Source organism: Nerophis lumbriciformis, linkage group LG25, assembly GCF_033978685.3.
Source record: "Nerophis lumbriciformis linkage group LG25, RoL_Nlum_v2.1, whole genome shotgun sequence".
Classification (NCBI taxonomy): Eukaryota; Metazoa; Chordata; class Actinopteri; order Syngnathiformes; family Syngnathidae; genus Nerophis; species Nerophis lumbriciformis.
This window is the reverse complement of record NC_084572.2, coordinates 20,404,594-20,421,036: the sequence shown is the minus strand read 5'-3', so window position 1 is coordinate 20,421,036 and position 16,443 is coordinate 20,404,594. Positions and strand designations below refer to the sequence as shown.

At 40.9% G+C, this 16,443-nt stretch overlaps 1 long non-coding RNA gene across 1 annotated transcript; it reads right to left on the bottom strand.

Moving 5' to 3' along the window:
• Positions 1–264: 264 nt before the first annotated feature.
• LOC133621671 (uncharacterized) lies at positions 265–16,282 on the bottom strand. The gene is made up of 5 exons (XR_012051166.1): positions 15,870–16,282; positions 6,910–7,076; positions 6,568–6,616; positions 4,154–6,492; positions 265–4,027 (listed from the first exon to the last, which is right to left on the bottom strand). It is a non-coding gene; the product is annotated as an uncharacterized lncRNA (long non-coding RNA).
• Positions 16,283–16,443: the final 161 nt, after the last annotated feature.

Genomic DNA, 16,443 nt, shown 5'->3' with positions numbered 1-16,443 from the left:
GCAGTGCATCGTACGTGCTGCTGAGAAGGTGATTGACTGCAAGGTCCCATCCCTCCAGGACCTGTTCTCCTCCAGGACCAAGAGGCGTGTGGGTCGGATCACAGCTGACCCTTCTCACCCTGGACACAAACTATTCTCCCCTCTCCCCTCAGACAGGAGACTACGGTCCATCCAGACCCACACCTCCCGCCACCTGAAGTTGTTTCCCCTCGGCCATCAGGCACATGAACAATAACAAGATCTGACAGCTCAGTTACAGCTCTTTTTATTACCTATTCTGTGTTATGTGTTTTATGTTGCACTATTGCACCAAGAAAAATTCCTAGTTTGTAAACCCGTTCTCAAACAATGGCAATCAAAACAACTGATATACTGAATTATGTCATCAAACTTACATCAGAAATACTGTTTTAAAAGATAAGGTGTGCAATATTTCTGTAAATATTATATTGGCAATAAAAACAGGCATGCAAATGTATACAGTAAAAGGATTGCACACACCTCAGGGTCCCGTCCTGTATTTAATCAAGGAATGTGCAAATTATCCACGTTTTTCTTAAGAAATATTTATTTAATGGCACTAGAATCAGTATCTCCCTCAATCAGGCCACGAGGCCTCTTCCCTGAGAACCTTCAGCATCTAGGTGAGCTGTAACGCCTCTTGCTGATCGCAAATTGTTGAGTTTGCAGATATTGATAGTTTGCAATGTGGGGAAATTTGGGTTATTCAATTTTCATGATCTATTAGGCTTAGTGCGTTAAGTCTGCCAATGCCTTTGTGTTTTGACTCGTGTCCATTTTCATTGTAAACAATGCTAAGAACATAAATCTGGTTTCTCTGGCTCAGACTCACATTTGACTTGTTAGACTGGTGCCAAAGATAATGAAACTTTCTTTATGCGTAGACAACTAAATCCTTACTGTATTGAATTGCTTTGGATGACATACAGGTCCTTGTGTATGTTTTGTCACAATAATACCTTGACATGTGGATACAGGATTAATATCTCAAGTAATAAAAGAATGGAGGGGCAACATGTGAAAGTAATTATAGAAAAACAATTGTTTTGGCATTAAATACAAAAAAGATTAAATTAAAAAAACAATACAATGGGTTATATTTCTCTTTATTGAATATATAATTTCTAATAATAATCTGTGACATGGCAAAAACGTGTCCCATAAACACTTTTTAGTAAAAATTCACAAACTATATTTCCTTATTTATACAATACAAACTCTCTTCCTATTGAATTTTATGTACATTCCTAACATGCTTTTTCAAGTGGCCTGACTGTGTAAAGTTTTTCGGGCAATGCGGGCAAGAATGCGGTTTCTCTCCTGTATGGATCATCTTATGTCTTTTCATGTTATTGCAGTCTAAAAATCCTTTCCCACAAAACGGACACCAGAATCTTTTCTCTCCATTATGCCACCTCAGATGCACGTTTAGCTCCACTCTCCTGACAAACCTCTTCTCACATAAGTGGCAGGGGAATGGTTTCTCCCCTGTGTGGATCCGGATGTGGTCCGTCACTTCTCTCTTTGTGAAAAAAGCCTTTTCGCAGAACATGCAGACATATGGTTTAAATTTCCCATGTACCATCTGAAGATGTTTGGTGAGGCCAAAAGCATATACGAAACCCTTCCCGCATCGATGGCAGACATGGATCCGACCGTTGCGGTGCACTCTGTCATGCCGTCTAAGGGTTTTGTCGTCAGGAAAGTTCTTCCCGCAGTGATCGCAAGAGAATGGTCTGTAACCTGTATGGAGACTGACGTGGCTCTCAAGAGCAGCAGGGCTGCTCAATACACGACCACATTGCCCACACTGGTTCTTGAGCAGACGGTCACCTATGACAGCTAAAGGCTGCAATGGTGATACAATAGGTGGCGCTTTGAAAAGTATTGGGTGGTAAGAAGGACTCGTCAAAGAGACTACAGTGTGATTCTGAGGTTTTGAGGAGCGTTCCTCTATCTGGGTTGGTGAAAACGAAGATCGTTTTCCTCTTACTGAAGTAGCCTCCCTCGCTGGCCCTGTAGGAGTCCACACGATTTGAGTTCTGGTTCCAGTCTCATCGCTCCCATATTGCTTTGTCGCTTGCTTTGTTTTCTTTAAATTTGATTGTTTGGATTGGTTTATTTCGGAAACTGTCTTTGTTTTTGCTAATTTCTGGGCAGTTCGTAATTTTACATTTTCTGAAATACTGCAGTTTTGACTCAGTCTGGATTTCTTAGCTGCAGATTCTCTGCTTTTACTTGAACTGGAAACAATAATAGGCAATTTAATCCAATGAACACTTGGAGGTACAGTATTTCCCAATAATGAACTAGGTTTTCTTTTTAATTGTTTAGATGTGTGTGCTTCTTTAGCAAGATTAGGACTAGGGGGTACAGTATTTCCCAATAATGAACCAGATGCTCTTTTTGACTGCTTAGATGTATGTGCTTCTTTAGCAATGTTGGGACTTGGGGGTACAGTATTTCCCAATAATGAACCAGATTTTCTTTTGAACTGCTTAGATGTGTGTGCTTCTATAGCAAGTTTGGGACTTGGGGATACAGTATTTCCCAATAATGAACCACATGCTCTTTTTGACTGCTTTGATGTGCGTGCTTCTTTAGCAAGGTTGGGACTACTGAGAGATTCACTGCAAGACTTTTTAGATCTGGTACTATCTTTCATTAGACTGACAGAAGATGAATTGGACTTTTTTGAACTAGCACAGTCACTCTTTAGTCTTGAAGATTCTGCCTTTTTATGAGCAGACCTAGCTTGTTGTGGGCATTTTTTCTGGGACTTTTTAGAACGAGCATTTTCCTGGGCGGTGATACACTTCTTACGACTCTGAGGTGGGAGTGTATTTTTTAAAGGGCTGGTGGTATCTTTAGTTTTCCTTGACCTTAGACACACAGCATTTGCTTTTGACTTCTTATGGCTAATATCAGCATTGTTTGTGCTAGACTTTCCAGTAATCTTGGCTGGCAATGTCTCTTTAACACAAGGCTTATCTTCTGCTAAACCCGACACTGGAATCAGATTTGTATCTTCGGACTTTTCAGAGATAGCATCATCGGTACATGGGGCAGACTTACACTCATTTAGAGGAGGCATATGTGTCTCAATCAAGTTATTTGTCTCTATAATTGAACTAGGATGTACAGGGGATTCAAAATTTTGGTTTGAACATTCTTCAACAATAACTTGCGGTGTACAGTTTATTGAAATGTGTTCAATAGTAGATCCTATCTTTATGCTGTCATTGTCTAATGAATGTTTTGTTGGGTTTCCATTGGTGATGTTTACCTCAATGTCTGGCTGTGGGGGAATAATATTTAAAGTGTTGGTGGTTGTGTTTTCCAGAGATAGAGCATCTTTACTTACAACCGGACTTATGAGGCAAACTGGAGCAGTCTTGAAAGCTCTGTTTTCAGTTGGACTGGTATCTGCATTGCTCTGTTTCTTGAGACGAGCTTGAGAGTACCCAGTTTCTGTTTGTAACTCTGGTGGAATTTCTGTGCTAACAGGAGTGTGCTTTGTGGACTCAAGGTCTGTAGTAGCAACATTCTCTAATGTTGGTTTCTTGGGGCTTACAGGGGTGGGCAGTGGGGAAATAACTAAAGTGCTGGTTGTTGTGTTTTCTGGAGATGGAGCATCTTTACTTACAATCAGGCTTTCTGGGCAAACAGGAGTAATTGTGAAAGTAGTGTTTTCAGTAGGACAGGTATTTGTATTCCCTTGTCTCTTGAGACTAGCTTGAGAGTATTCAGTCTCTGTTTGGAGCTCAGGGGGACTTTTTGTGCTAAGAGAAATTGGCTTGGTGGACTCTAGGTTAGTGGTAACAACATTCTCTGATGTTGGCTTCTTTTGACTTCCACGGGTGTTCCGTTTTCCTGTAAGTGGCTGAGAACTTACTTTGTTTTTTTTAGCTTGCAAGTGAATTTTGAGGTGACTTCTGAGACGGGCAACAACAGAGTTTCTCTGTGACTTTCTCCTGGACTCTTCTGCAAACTCTTTTGTTGATACCTAAAAGGTAAAATTACACGCATTAAATTTTTTTCACAGCACCTTTAGGATATAATGTAATATAGTAAGCTTGGAATTGCAATAATCAGTAAATATACTAACCACAAATGGCTACATTCACATTACCTTTTGAGAGTCCTGGTTTACAGGTGTCACTTCCAACTGGGCGAGGAATTGCGTTTTAGTCCATTGTGACCGAGGGTCAGATAAGTCCTTGGGTGTAACAGGGGTTTTCTGTTCTGGGATGTTGATTTCTTCAGTCATGTTGAAAGAAAGCTTGGTTGTTTGATCAGGTACAGTTGATAGTTTAGCCTTCTCAAAGTCTATTGTTGATTTCATTGAGACAGGTTCGCACACATTAGAAAGCGAACAGGATGGCACAAAGTCTGGTTCCTCCTCCACAATAGTGCATGATGATATATACTCTGATATTGGAGACTCATTCACAGCTTCAACAACAGATGTATCTTTTAAATTAGGACAAATGCCGGTTGGTATTGAAGGGACTTCTGGGATTGGGTTTAATGCCTGGGCATTGGCAGCATATGATATGCTAGCTGGTTTAGCAAGCCTTTCATAAGAATCCAGTTCTGAAACTAGAACAGTTTTAGTGAACACTGGCAGCTTTTTTAATTTTACCACCACTTTGGTCATATGAAATCCGCTGATGGGTACACCCTCAGTTGAAGATGTTTCCGCTTGCTCTGAGTGTGTTATTTGTAAACTTTCACAATCCAGCGGTGTGGGTGAAAAGGGCGATATAATTATTGGTATTTGTTCAGTTAACGATGACTTTTCCGTTCCATCTGAAGTAATTCTAGAATTGCTACACATGTTGCTTGGCTGTGATGCCGACATGCTGACATCATCATCTGGTCCAACAAAATCGTCTTCAGTCTCCGACGATTGGGTCTGACCAGTCCCAACAGCTGATGTAGGTCTAGGAATTATTATTTTTATTTTAGTGTGTGCCTTTAGTTCTATTGAACCGATTGTTGTTTCAGGGTCGACAACAGTAGCAGCTGTCGTTGCAGTAACAGTTTTCATTTCAGAAATTCCCATAGACAAGGAACATTTACTCTGTGCAGCAGCAACAGTGGACACAACAGCTGAAATCTGATTTGGAGAGAGCGGGGCAATAGTACATGGTGGATGACTGAATGGTGATGATTTGGAGAGATCGATGACCTCATCTGGGACTGAATCTACCGGGTTTTGTTCAGATGCTACCACAATTGGAAAAGAAAGTGAGCTTTGCTCAAACAACTCTACTACTGTAGAAGTCAAAGATGATGTAGATGTAATAAGGTTCAAAGGAGTAGTGCAATGTTGTTGCACTCCAATCTGAGACTCTGAATTGCTAGAAGTGTTTGTGGATTGCTCCATTGTAGGTACCACTTCTGCAACTTGATCATTTATATGTAGGGTTGGTGGTGACTGTGCTGGCAATGCTTGAGTAGTTACTGGAGATTGGACCTTAGATGGTAAGGTGACAAGGGGCATACACGTTGATTGGTCTATCTTTTCTTGTGGGAGGATACAATCCTTTGTTGACTGATCCATTGCTTCGACGAGTAGCATTGCATCCTGAAGCGTTGCAGATGTGTTGCTTTCCGTGACCTGACATGGTGGTGCTTGTTCCGATGCCGCAGTCCGGCTGTGTAACGTGGCAGATGGAATGTCAGTGCTTGGAGCATGACTAGATCTGTCTTTTATTTCCATGCAGGGCAGTTGAGACTCAGACGATGAACCTGTTTCTAACGGAGCTAATACTGAAACAGTCTGGGGCCCTGTATTAGGGTTTTCCGAGTCTTCTGATGATCTGTTTTGCGTTGCTGTAGAAACAATGGTTATAGCATCTTCTGACATACTTTGAGAGACTTCTGGAACCCCACATAAAGATGTGTCCCCCTTGCAAATAGAAGACATCTCTTCATCATGTCCTGCATCACTATTTGATCTTAAAACACTTATTTTTTTTTTAGTGTTATGCAATCGTTTCACTTTTCTTGAGGGCTGTCTTCTTTGTCTACTGTTAATCTTTACAGGCACATTCAATTCAAAGTCGGATATCAGCAATGTTTGCTCCCCCTGTTGTTCTCCTGGGCGGGGAACATTGCTGTACTGCAACACAGCAACATATGTATGTTCATTTCTTGGTGTTTCACCTAAAGGTTGTTTCTGAATTCGAACCTCTGGTACTGCCGATTGTTTTTTGAATGTTGTGGGACCAGGGGATCCTTTAGTCGCAAATTCTGATAACATTTGATCAGAACCAGATGCCACTTCCTTGGTGCTATTTGTTATAGCAAGTGACTTCACTGAAAGAATCTGTATCTTGCAATCCCCTTCCGAACTGCGTTGAATTGACGAATCATCACTTTTTCTGCACGATCCATATGAACATCGCTGGTAAATTTGAGGGCATTCTGTTTCAGTTTCACGAGAATATTTTGGTGCTGAATCTGAAAACGGATGGAGGTAAACAAGTTGTGTTGTTGGTGTTTAAAACAATGTTTGTCAATAATTAAATTTCTTACCTGTAACAGCCCACTCTTTTTCCCTGCTGACGACAGGGGGTTCAGAGACCTTTGAAACATACAGGGGAGAAGAAAAAATTACAAACTTAATAGCGGCCAACTTCCAACACAAAATGCATGAGTGTATTGAATGAAATAACTTTGCAGCTGGTTGAGCACAGCAACTACAAATCAAAACCTTTTTGGATTTGACTTTTAGTTTTACCAAAGTTAGATTGCGGTTACTGCTTGTACAAAAACTTTGCAGCGTGTCAAAATGATGAGCATGTTCAACTTCAGAGGGTTGTGTTTTGTATAACTACTACAAAAACATTTTGCTTCAAAATTTAACACACATCACACCTCGGGTTTTGTCAACTGACAATATTCATCATTTGAAGCATCATAGTCATGGTCCTTTAGAAGGATGTAAACCATCTGCTCTCGATCACATTGCATGTTTTGATCATCTCTGCTTTCTCCCATCGATTGACACAACATATCAGGCAAGTCGTGGCCAGGAAGAAGGTCTGCAAACATGAATACACAAAGTCAAAATGGAAATCAAAGGTCAACAATACACTTAAATGATTTACAATAGTGTTCCCTCGCCTTTTCGTGGCTGACTTCAACAGGAACCTTTAGTTCCAGAAGCTGGAGGTTCAAGGAACCAAAAACTTTTGGTGGAAAGGAGCCTAATGTGTGAGATAAATGATGTTTTCTAATAAAAGATGAGCAGTAGAGCAGTTTCTCCGGTTCTCGTGATGAGTACGATTTCTCTACAAACTGTGTGGTTAAATACTAGATAGAGGTGGTAAAAATGAATAATTATTCGATGCATCACAATCAAATGTAGGCGATTCATGAATCGATGGACAAATGTCCAAACGCCACTTGGCGACTGTGACCAAAGTGTCTGAACATTTTGCAGTTTTAGAAGGAACAAAAATTAAATCATGGATGCCTGTAGGGACTTTTATTTATTTGTTAGTAGGCTAATACAGTTTGCATGTATCCAGCCTTCCATGTATATATTTATTTATATATATATATATATATATATATATATATCTATACCGTATTTTCCGCACTATAAGGCGCACCTAAAAACCACAAATTTTCTCAAAAGCTGACAGTGCGCCTTATAACCCGGTGCGCTTTATATATGGATAAATATTAAGATTCATTTTCATAAAGTTTCGGTCTCGTAACTACGGTAAACAGCTGCCATCTTTTTCCCCGGTAGAACAGGAAGCGCTTCTTCTTCTACGCAAGCAACCGCCAAGGTAAGCACCCGCCCCCATAGAACAGGAAGCACTTCTTCTTCTACTGTAAGCAACCACCCGCCCGCGTAGAAGCAGAAAAAGCGCGCGGATATTACCGTACGTTTCATTTCCTTTGTGTGTTTACATCTGTAAAGACCACAAAATGGCTCCTACTAAACGACAGGGATCCGGTTCATGAAAAGACGCAATCTCTCCATCCGCACACGGATTACTATTTCACAGCAACTGATATTCCTGTGAACCGCACTGTGGATACAACGGGAGCACGTACGGTGAATATTCGCACCACAGGGAATGAGAAGTCATCCTTCACTGTGGTTCTAGCTTGCCATGCTAATGGCCAGAAACTTCCACCCATGGTGATATTCAAAAGGAAGACCTTGCCAAAAGAGACCTTTCCAGCCGGCGTCATCATAAAAGCTAACTCGAAGGGATGGATGAAGAAAAGATGAGCGAGTGGTTAAGGTAAGTTTAAGTTTACGCGAAGAGGCCGGGTGGCTTTTTTCACGCAGCTTCGTCCATGTTGATATACGATTCCATGCGCGCCCACATCACGCTGGTTTTAATATATTATTAAAGTTTGACTGACCTATTTGACTGTTTTTTTGACATTCCTTTAGCGCAGTTAGATGCGGCTTACAACACGGGGCGGCTTATAGGTGGACAAAGTTTTGAAATATGCCGTTCATTGAAGGCGCGGCTTATAACCCAGGGCGCCTTATGGTGCGGAAAATACGGTATATATATATACACATACACATACACACACACACACACACACACACACACACACACACACACACACACACACACACACACACACACACACACACACATAAATGTATATGTATTAGGGCTGAAACTAACGATTAATTTGATAATCGATGAATCTGTCGATTATTACTTCGATTAATAATCGGATAAAAGAGACAAACTACATTTCTATCCTTTCCAGTATTTTATTGGAAAAAAAAACCAGCATACTGGCGCCATGTTCTTTCAACTTGCCAAATAAAACAAGGAAAATGTTACAAAAATGCACACTTTTGACACCCCTGCTATAGATAAAAAATTAAATCTGATAAATCTATCGATAAAAAGCACAGCCTGACGACGCATGCGCGTTTATCACAACTCTCTCGCTCTCTCTGTCTCTCCCCCTTCCTCACGAATGCTGCTGTGCGCACAATTTGTTGTGTTTTTAACCTTCTTAACCCTGAACGTACATTGAAAATACACGCAACCCTGGGCGGAGTTTCATGAATGCCTCAAATGTCGGGCATTGTGAGTATTGTTTACACAACGTGCAGTACGCTACTTAATATGTTCGTGTGGAAACTCGTTCGGTACACCTCTGCACCGAACCGAAACCCCTGTACCGAAACGGTTCGATACAAATACACGTACCGTTACACCCCTATTATTCTGATTATTGTTTCTCAGCTGTTTGTAAAGTGTTGCAGTTTATAAATAAAGGTTAAAAAAATCCATCCATCCATTTTCTACCGCTTATTCCCTTTTGGGGTCGCTGGAGTCTATCTCAGCTACAATCGGGCGGAAGGCGGGGTACACCCTGGACAAGTCGCCACCTCATCGCAGGGCCAACACAGATAGACAGACAACAATTCCACTCACATTCACACACTAGGGCCAATTTTAGTGTTGCCAATCAACTTATCCCCAGGTGCATGTCTTTGGGTTAAAAAAATTAAAATTAAAATAAATAAACGTAGCCTCAACGCATGCGCATAGCATAGATCCAACGAATCGATGACTAAATTAATCGCCAACTATTTTTATAATCGATTAGTTGTTGCAGCATATGTATATACACTATAAATATATATATATATATATATATATATATATACACACATATATATATATACATATATATATATATATATATATATATATATATCGTATTTTCCGCACTATTAGCCGCACCTAAAAACCACAAATTTACTCAAAAGCTGACAGTGCGGCTTATAACCCGGTGCGCTTTATATATGGATTAATATTAAGATTCATTTTCATAAAGTTTAGGTCTCGCAACTACGGTAAACAGCCGCCATCTTTTTTCCCCGTAGAAGAGGAAGCGCTTCTTCTTCTACGGCAAGCAACCGCCAAGGTAAGCACCCGCCCCCATAGAAGAGGAAGCGCTTCTTCTTCTACTGTAAGCAACCACCCGCCCCCATAGAAGAAGAAGCGCGCGGGTATTACGTTTCATTTCCTTTGTGTGTTCCATGTTGATATACGACTCCATGCGCACCCACATCACAGATGGTGTCAAAAAACAAGTGAAGCACACAAATACAACACTCGCCGTCATTCCGGGTGGATTAACCAAAGAACTCCAACCGCTCGATATTGGTGTCAACAGGGCATTTAAAGCACGACTGCAAACGGCGTGGGAACAATGGATGACCGAAGGCGAACACACCTTCACTAAGACAGGGAGACAGCGCCGGACGACATACGCCAACATCTGCCAGTGGATCGTAAATGCCTGGGCGGATATTTCGGTCACAACTGTGGTCCGAGCTTTCCGGAAGGCAATGACTTCGACGAGACGGAGCCGGCCATTTTGGATCCCGTATTCGCCCAACTTTTTAATTCGGACACCGAAGGAGAAGAATTCGAGGGATTTATGAATGAAGAATAACTTCAGAAAGTGAGCGTTATGTTTATTTTGTGTGTTGTGACATTAACGTTCGAGCAATATTAAGTTATTGATGTTATTGCTCTGCACTATTTTGAATTTTACTATGTTTGTGATTGCACATTTCCACATTACCGTACATTTTGGGAGTAATCAGAGTTGTTAGAACGCTGGTTTTTTATATATTATTAAAGTTTGACTGACCTATCTGACTGTTTTTTTGACATTCCCTTTAGCGCAGTTAGATGCGGCTTATAACACGGGGCGGCTTATAGGTGGACAAAGTTTTGAAATATGCCGTTCATTGAAGGCGCGGCTTATAACCCAGGGCGGCTTATGGTGCGGAAAATACGGTATATATATATATTTATGTTGTGCGCACTAATCCAAAAACCCGATATTATCCAACACTGCAATTGCCAGTAGCCAAAGGAGGAGTCATGTAGACATATCATTCATAATTAAATGTAATACATTTAGATTAAATAAATATAAGTGTACATTATAATAACAATATACAATAGAACAATAATAATATACAATATAATCATTATTAGAAATGTAACAATATCAAAATGTCACAGTACGATCAAACTACAGTATTGAAGCCCCACTTTTTTTTTTCCTGAGGGAACTCTCTTGAAGGAATCAATAAAGTACTATCTATCTATCATAAAAACTTACAGTTTTAGTTGATTTTGATGGCCCAGAGGACCAAAGCGGTAGTGTTTTGCCAGAAGGAAGACCACATTTCCCATGAAGACTAGCGCATATGTCCGCTGTAATATTGGCACAAATTTTACACTCCCAATGCAGAGCTTCTGAAATATTTTGTTACGACACCACTTGGAATATTTTGCGCGCCCCTTACTCTTCACCGTGACTATAAATAGTATAATTTGTCTTGAAAATTGTTTTAACTAAACCTCTGCACAATATTGTGAGCTTATTAACATTAAAAGAAACAACACACCGGTCTTTCCTCGTCTCCCACCGTGGTTACAGTGAAGCCAAGTGCTGCATACGCTTCAACATATTCTGGTACAACAAAAAAAGCTTGCGGCCCGAGGTAGCACGCACCCCCTTTGGCATTGTTAAATACTTTGACCGCAATATAGGACCTGGAAGTGGCGAGAACGACACAAAAAGTGTTACCCCACCCAGTTTCTTTGCAAGGATTATGAGACATTTTTCATCTATATGGGAATATATGAACTTCTCAGCAGTCGGCATCCTAATGACAGCAGACCTTGCACAGTAAGTGATGTTTTATTATGTATGTTGGCTTTTATAAAGTCTGCAGTGAGCAGAAATCAGTGATGAAGAAAAATAAAAGCAATTGTCTTGATGCGTTTTTAAATTTCTTATTTTTTGCCCTGATGTGGGATCTGAGACGAGGATGTTGTTGTGGCTTGTACAGCCCTTTGAGATATTTATAATTAGGGGCTACATAAGTGAACTTCAGTGTTTCCCACAGGACAGGCATCTATTTGTGGTGGTGTGGTCGAGGGGCGGGGGCGGCAGCGGCGATGACCAAGAAGAACGCGGAGTTGGAATATAATTACAACATTTTATGTACATATTTATATACAGATTTGAACAATTAGTGATTCACTGAAATATATTTATTAATTGTGGTTCTTACAAAAAATATATCTTATAAAATAAAAAAGCTAAAATGTCTCTTAAAGCTCTGCCCCTTTAATTAGTGAATACTAAATAACTTAACTTTAGCCTACTACTACAACCATATTATTTACCAGCAACATGGAGTTTGCATGTTCTCCCTGTGACTGCGTGGGTTCCCTCCGGGTACTCCGGCTTCCTCCCACCTCCAAAGACATGCACCTGGGGATAGGTTGATTGGCAACACTAAATTGGCCCTAGTGTGTGAATGTGAGTGTGAATGTTGTCTGTCTATCTGTGTTGGCCCTGCGATGAGGTGGCGACTTGTCCAGGGTGTACACCGCCTTCCGCCCGATTGTAGCTGAGATAGGCTCCAGCGCCCCCCCGCGACCCCAAAAGGGAATAAGCGGTAGAAAATGGATGGATGGATGAAGTGAAACAGAGGCAGAGGTGTCCTGCCACAGTCAGTCAACCTCCTCCTCCTCCTCATGCTGCTGCTGAACAGGTCGCACCTGTGGTCCGGACTGTAGGCCTACCTCCTCTCCAAGTCGAGCCCTTTTCGGCCGTTGAAAATATTTTTCTATACTCATCTGTGAACATCCAACATTAGAATTTATTACTAACGAGCAGAACCGCTCTATGTACAGTGCCGTCTAACCTTAAGCGGCAGCAGCTCAACACATGCAGGGTTCAACATTAAGGTTTTTTTCTACTTGGCCGACTTCTCAAATCTGCTTTCCCCAATATTTTTACTTGTCCTGCCTAGGTTTTTTTCTGGCTGTGTAGTGCTCATGGCTTATATCTTACTAAAATGCTTCCCGTTGACTATTTACAACACTACACAGTATTTATTATTATTATTATCTATAATTACATTTAAATGGCACTGCATACATGTAAAATTAAATGATATTTCACATTATTGGACCAGTAGCAGTTACACCCATCTGAACAGGTCAGCCACCTGTTTAAAGCCCGATCACAGTTGAAATCTTGAAATGAAGGGCCTTTAATGGCCAAAACATTAACCTGGACAACATTTTAACAGCTGGTTGGCTCAGATTTTATTCTTTTCATTGCATTCACATGCTGCAGTGGACAGTGGACATTTTAGCTTGAGTATTAATGTAGTATCTGAAGCACCGTCTCCACGTGTGTTTATTGACAACAGGGTTATAACCTGGACACGTTAGCTCGTCAGTATGAAAACAGGTGACTGTTATTACGTGCGTCTGCCCCGGACCCCGAGTCAAACAGCGGCGGTGTTAATGAAGCAGCGCCAGGCTGCTCACCGTCAGTGAAACGCTCGGTGAAATCGCGGATTAACGCAAGCGATGCAGCTATAACCTATCTACCTATATTACCCTCGTATTTTGATCCGGTCGGTCTGTTCTTTTACTCCGTCGTCTTCTTCTTCTTCTTCTGGCCCACCAGGTGAATTAAGTGCTATTGGCAGAGTTACAATGCATAGTAGGCTACCGCCACCTACTGCACCGGAGTTGTAACTACAAGGTACATTCACAGACAGAGTCCCATTGCTTTTATGAGCGGTCGAGCGAGTCAAAAGCCGAAAAATCCATTTGTGGCAGACGTACTTCTTTCGTGGCGGGCCGCCACAAATAAATGAATGTGTGGGAAACACTGTAACTGATTTTTGCCTTCGCTGGCGTCAACATTTTCAAGATGACAGTTAAAGAGGAGGCGACTTGTCCAGGGTGTACGCTGCCCTACACCTGAGTGCAGCTGGAATAGTCTTCAGACCGTTCGCGACATCGAGAGAGACAAGGGGTGGAAAAATGGATGGATTGAGGATTTATCAAGTGGTTTTTCTGTTTCCTCATATTTCCCGCACTGAACATTTTTTTGGTGACCGACTGGCTCTATATCGCCTTGGAAACACTGGAGACGAAAGTGGCATGCATTGCTTTGCAGAACGCATACTATCTTGCCTCCACCAGGGTTTTTTTGTCTGTTTGTTAGCAACATAACGCAAATAGGTATGGATAGATTTTGATGACATTTTTCAGGAAATGTCTAAAAAACTATTCCTCTCATCGACTAAGAACACACTTCACTTAATGCTTACATGAACCACACCCTGCGCATAAGATTCTGGGGAATGTAGCCTGTACACAGCCTACACTAATGCGCAAGAAAAAAACTACACACTAAGTTTTAGTATGATACAGTCAGGCGACACAGTATTATTATGAAGACTTGGAAACCAAAATACCGGTACCGTGGTATCTACAATACTGTTACACACCTAATGATTTTAGATGCATAAATAATCGATTTAGAGTTTAATTCAACTGTGGCCCCTGAATATTAATCTTAATTGGATCGTGAGTTGCCCAAAGATTACTACATCTATGTCCCACTCCCACAAATTATAAATCAGACAAAAGAGGAAATAAAAGCAGCCGCTGACAGGTCAAGGAAGTGGACAAGAGCAAGAAAACACACTGGCCGAGACGGAGAACGAACAAAGACGTGTTCAGTTCAAATCAAGCATCGCAAAGCCTACGGGAGTATACAGTAAATCCACAAACCAGTGTACGATGTTGTAAAATCAACAATATCATTTACGCTGTAAAATTCAAAGATGCAAATTTAAGACACACATCGTAACTAATTATGCAAATTACACGTTTGTGTCATATTGAAAGCTTTGACCACCTTTCTACAAAATGCGTGTAATTAATATTTAATCTTCTACCAATATATTTTAATATTTATAATATATACAAGCCCTTACCTACATGTTGTGTATTGTTATATTTTTCATATCATTTATTACGCTCAACAAAGCTAAAAAAAAACGCCATTAGAACCGGAAACGGTGTTGTACCGAAATCTGTTACCCATCGGAATTTGTAACTCCAGGGGGCGATGTTCCCATGGCGTTTGTTTGATGGTTAAACGGCAAGCCCAAAGAGGAGGAGAAGAAGAACGCTTGCGTAAATGGCGTAAACTATCCTTAATGCTGAAACGTCAGTTGTCAGAATTTCAGCATTAATAAATTACACATATTCTGGAAATCAATGACTTACTTTCATTATAGTATGAGTCCATTGTATCAGCTGTTGATTCTCTCTCACACACATACATTTTCCGGATTAAAAGCTATAATGGAATGAAACGTCAGTTGTCAGAATTTCAGCATTAATAAATTACACACATTCTGGAAATCAATGACTTACTTTCATTATAGTATGAGTCCATTGTTATTATTAATGCTGAAATTCTGACAACTGACGTTTCAGCATTAAGGATAGTTTACGCCATTTACGCAAGCGTTCTTCTTCTCCTCCTCTTTGGGTTTACCGTTTAACCATCAAACAAACGCCATGGGAACATCGCCCCCTGGAGTTACAAATTCTGATGGGTAACAGATTTCGGTACAACACCGGCGCGGCCTTTGGTGTGACACCAAAGCTTGCTACGGGAAGTGGAATTGCAAGTATTATCTAACAATATAATGCAGAGGCCATTTTTTATGCTAACCATAAAGAAGAACGAAGATTTTTGTACGTAACTGACATCGACATGTAAGGTTGTACTTTAGCATAATAATTAAAGATTCTCGAAGTTTCCCTCCTATTGTCCGTCCCACGCGTACCGGAAGTGAGACCCTCCCGTTGTTCCAAAGCACCGCGTGTATCCAACACAATTCATCGTTACAAATACGAACTTTGCCAAATTAAAAAAACTAAATTAGTATTTTACAAATCAAACAAAATACTCACCGCACTGTATTGATGTATCACACATCTCAGGGACGTCGTCACTTTGACACGATTCGCTAATCGCCAAGGTTTTGGCGTTTTCTTTTACTCGACATGTGGTTTTCAGGGCCTCGTTCTCCATCTTGACTTTGGATAATTCCTCCTTTAATTCGTCGACCATACCTTCGAAAAGTTTGGTAGTTTCTGCGACTGTACTCTTCACTATACCCTCCATGAAGGAGGCATACTTGGTCTGAAAATCGCCCGTCGACATCGCAGCGTGGTAGTCTTTCTTCCGAATTCGTAATTACAGCCGCGCTTTTTTAAGTAGTGGTCACAGCTTAGTCGAAATGTTGCGTGTCGACGGTCTCCAATATGGCTTCCTAAAACCGTCCCCGCTTTGTGTGTGCGTGCTGACGTGACGCACTTCTGCTCCCGTCTGCTTTCAGCGACTACGCGCATGCGCGGTTGGCAACAAAGAAAAACAACGTTGGTATTTCTAGTCATTCCGAACAAAGTTTGTGTGTCTAAACCCACTAAAGCCCCAACATATATCATCGTATTTGTGTAGACTAAAACTAAATTAAATGTTACA